Raw genomic sequence first — 4,558 nt, 5'->3', positions numbered from 1 at the left:
CCTAGTTTTCGTCGCGCACAAACAATACCAAAACTCTAGCTTTTGGCCACGCCTAAACTAGGCCATATTAAAGTCATGTCGGCCATGCTTTCATGCCACTGGCTACCAAACGAAGGGTTGCAATAATCAATGGCTACTCTTCCTCTCAAGATGCAAAATCTCGACCGTCGAAGGTCACCACCGAGTCGGCAAGTCTCCCAAGCTCAACTTTCCAAACAACAGCAACATTCTACATGTTTTCCACGAAAACACTCGAGACATCACGTCACAAACTGGGGGATGCTCATTGGTATTGGTTTGGCGGTTTACAGCGTGCGGCGTACACTACGCCCGTTACAAGACAGTGTCATAAGGATGAGGCGGTTAGTAAATACAGGGAGTAATGGTAAAACGCTTTCTTTTATGGAATATCAATTCCATACGTTATCGGTTACCACCTCCTCCTCCCATTTACTCATCCATTTTCCATTTCTTACGAGACCAGAGTACGTTTCACTTCAACTTGTATAAATAGGTCTTACCTATTTCCACCGAACAACAAGTTCTTGTCAGGAGCATACAACACTCAAAAAACGTTTGCTAGCTTTCCCATCTGTTAGCTTCCCACTTTTTGATGCAAGTCACAAAATAACTACTCTTCCAGGATCAACTATTCTGGTCTCAACACTCTCTTTGCTTACCTCCCCAAAACCAACCCTTCTCCTCCTCTTTGTAACCAAAGCAAGTCTGGAACGGCCATTTCTTGGTTTAGGCCGGATTTGTACAGATTGATCTCTTGAATCTAAAGTACTCCCTTGCAGTATATTGTTTAGGATTTAGACTCGTTTCTCACCCACACATCCGAAATTACTGAAATCGGCAGAAACCGTTTTCACCCTCAAACACCTGTAAAGACCTCCAAGGTCGTCAACGCTATTAGACCAGTCAAGAGACATCTTAGCCGTTAATGATTCGATTAGTTTAGCACGAACGATAATTAATAGAAATTAATTTAACAATGATCTAGATACGAAAATAGTATCACTGGATATATCTCGGAAAGTTATGTGGAGTAGACTACTCGAACGTGTCATTCGGATACTGCACGAAGAAGAAATCATCAGATTAGTTTGAATGGCAAATTAATCTTATTGCCTTGGACCGACCTGGTCTTCCCTTATCCAAACGTTGGGCGCTGTAGTAAACTCAGTTGGCTTATCATCAACACGTGTCGAAGAGAAGGTCGTTTCTCTTTTCTTCTTATCTCTATTTCTTTCTCTCTTTCCTCTTATGTTGTTTCTTCTTCTCATATGGCGATCTCGATTCAAACAGAATTGAATTTGATTTTGTATGTGGTTCTGTAATAAGCTTAGTAACATGATGAATTGAGTGAGTATGAGATGTGCTTAGATTATTGGAGCTTCAGAAGAAGATGATAGAGTTATTGTTAGAAATTGAGTTAGAGTTTATGTTGATTGGTTTAGGTTTGATATGAGTTAACAATTGAAGACGGGTTTCGAGAGATTGAGTAGAAGAAGAAGATTTGAAGATTATGTTTCGGAGAAGATAATTAGGGTTTCTGCATGTTGTACTGGAGTTCGAATTGGGAAAAAAATGGAGAAGATTTAAATATAATTGTAAGATGGGTTTTGATCATTGAGAACAAGGAAAAAGAATTGATAGTTAATTCTCAAATCCCAGTGATGAATTGAGGATTCAGGGTTCGTGTTTTTGATTGACGTTGTAAAATTGTTGTGAAGTAGAATTGAGATGTTATTGATCATGTGAAGAAATTAAGGTTCCTGGTTTTGGGTTTGAGTTGAAGATGGAAGGATTAAGAAGATGAAATTGAGAGCAGAACTGACTCGGTGTAAAGGAAAATGGGATTTCAATTGGGTGAACAAATCTAATCTGAGTTAATTACTTTTATGAATTCGTTAACAAAGATGTTCAATTTGTTGATTGATCACTTAGGATTGATAACGAAATTAAGAAATTAAAGAAGTGCTTTGTTGTGACTTAGGTGTTATGAACTGTTGGTGTTGATGTTAATTGAGATAAAGTTGTTTAATCTTCTTGATTTAGTTTAGGTATTTGATGTTTGGTATAATGTTTGAGATGAGTATAGAATGGAACTGTGATTGTTGATGTGAAGATGATGATGGATTGTGAACCATAGCTGCAGGGTGTGGTTGAATTCTTGTGGTGGTATGAGATGATGTTGTAGGTATGTTTTTTTGGCTAAGTTCAGAGAATGGATATGGTGGTGCTGAAATGATCAAGCCGAGTGGTTGTTGATATGAAAAACAAGTTGAGTTAATTTAAGTTGGTGGTCTAAAATGGTGGTGTATTTTGTATATGTTTTGGTAGGTGTTGTGGATTCAACTGGTGGAAAGATTAAAATTGTGATTGAGGAGTTTGTGTACTGCCAGAGTTGATATTGGTCTCGATGTTGAGATTCATGATGTGTTTACAGAGTTGTCTGTTTTGGTGATGTTGTGAATAGAGTTGCAGGTTATGAAATTTGGATTATGTATTTGCTAGTTGAGCAAATTTAGAATGGAGGAGTGTTTGTAAATGCAGACGGACAGTGTGGTCTGAGCTGAAGCTTAAATGTAAAAGTTACATGATTTATGAACTGATATGTGTAAAGTGAATTTGGAGAAAGAGGGTAGTTGTAATGTTGTTTAGCAGAGGCCTTAATGGAAGCCTGCAACTGCAGATCAAGGTAATGTTAGAGTACATTTGTACTGAACTATATAGTTATGTTTAAGTGAATAATCTATATACTGTTTCATTTTATAGAATCATGCTAGTTGGGTTCTTGTAACTGCAGTAGAATTAGGTTGTTTAGTCAGCCCAATTAGCTTAACTGATTCACTGTATTTAACTGAGTTAACTCAGTAGAACAGGACCAGACTTGACCGAGTTAGACTTTTAACTTTGGACCGTTGACTTGACCTTTGATTGGTTAGACTGGACTTGACCTTTACCTGTTGACTGTTAGTTGACCTTTGACCGTCAGTCTGATCAGAAGGACTAGGCCTTAGTTTAAGGAGAAGATATGTTGGACTTGGGCTTATAGTTAATTTTGACTCTTATGGTCTGATTTAATCTTTGGTTCCTTCTACAAGGTTGTAGATAGTCATAAGACTTAACTAATGGACTATAAAACCATCCTAATTGAATTAGAAAACCTTAGCTATGCTAAAGATAAAGAATAATAGGGTGTAAAGTCATATATGGGCTTAGAACCATTAGATAGAACTATATGATTCTTGTGTGATCCATGATGGCTAGATTCTTAGACTTCTTGTGTGATTAACAGTTAGTCTATATTAACAACGATCGATTCAAAGGATGAACTAGTGGATCGTGGATCTCGAGGTAGGCGTGGCTTGTCATCAAAAGAGGTGGGAATACTTTTAACTCTTTTGTGATTATTGTTGTTTTCTTTTACCAAAGTTTATGTTTAACAAATTCATGCATTGTATGGTTGTGATTTCCCTGCATTGTTTAACTTTGATTTACGAAAGTTATGCTATTTCTTTTAATCTTTCCATTGCTTGGAAAGGAATTTTAATGCGTTGTTTGTCTTTATGAATTGTTTGGGAAATGAGAATTTCCATCTGTGGTGTATAGATACTGCTCCTTCATTTATATCTACATGAATTCGAGCTTTTATGCAATCACTAGGTGCGGGACGAGTCACCATATAGCTATCTAGGTGCGGGACGAGGCACCATATTATATATTGTTTGGAGGGAGTTAGTTCCATATACATGATTGTTTACTTATGTGAAATTGGTTGTGCTTAGTGTTTAGGGAAAACAAGAATCGTTTTCAAATCATTTCCAATGATTGCATGAAAGTTAAACGTTATTCCTACGGGGCACCCCTTTTAGGGATGATGTGCTCACTCATTCCCACTTTCAGTTTCAGAGACAGATCAGAGTTGCGCATCGAAAGCCTTGAGCAGTTGACTTCGTTAATTAGTTAACTTATGCTATATTTATTATGTTTGCAAACCAAATGACTATTGTATATGTATCATTTGAGAGGAGTTCTTGTATATATATATATTTCTGAGCGGGGCTAGTTTTGGGTTAAGTTTTGTAACATATTTCTTAATTGAATGTTTAAGTAATTGATTTAGATTCTTATGGCCTCTTATTTAGTTAATATCTTAGATTAGTCAGTTGTTAGCTTAGGGGGCGCTACACTTCCAGTTCATAAACCACCTACAACTCCAGCTACAACTCTACCAGAACAACAAGACAACTTCTCTGTAAAATCAATACCTTGAACACATGCCCATACATAATTGAGCCTCTTCATCTCTTCCCTGTTTAATTTAACAGACCCCCATCTCTTCCCTGTTACAAGTTAACACTTGAAATCAAATCTTATTGAAATCAATATAACTTAACTTTAATCAATTCTTATTTCAATGGAATGATAGAATGGCCATCAAAATCAAATCTCTGCAACAATAATTGAAATCAAATACCCAGTTAAAAGCTTACCATGCCGGCAACAAAACTCATCCAAAATCCAACCAAATAGTCACTGATTGAAA

General features: G+C 36.7%; 1 long non-coding RNA gene across 1 annotated transcript; it reads left to right on the top strand.

The window, feature by feature from the left end:
- Nucleotides 1–1,263: 1,263 nt before the first annotated feature.
- On the top strand, nt 1,264–4,067 carry LOC113283004. The gene is made up of 3 exons (XR_003327288.1): nt 1,264–2,707; nt 3,308–3,392; nt 3,916–4,067. It is a non-coding gene; the product is annotated as an uncharacterized LOC113283004 (long non-coding RNA).
- The last annotated feature ends 491 nt before the right edge of the window (nt 4,068–4,558 follow it).

This window comes from Papaver somniferum, chromosome 5 (assembly GCF_003573695.1).
Source record: "Papaver somniferum cultivar HN1 chromosome 5, ASM357369v1, whole genome shotgun sequence".
Classification (NCBI taxonomy): Eukaryota; Viridiplantae; Streptophyta; class Magnoliopsida; order Ranunculales; family Papaveraceae; genus Papaver; species Papaver somniferum.
Note: the sequence above shows the minus strand (reverse complement) of the source record. Positions and strands in the feature narration are given on the sequence as shown.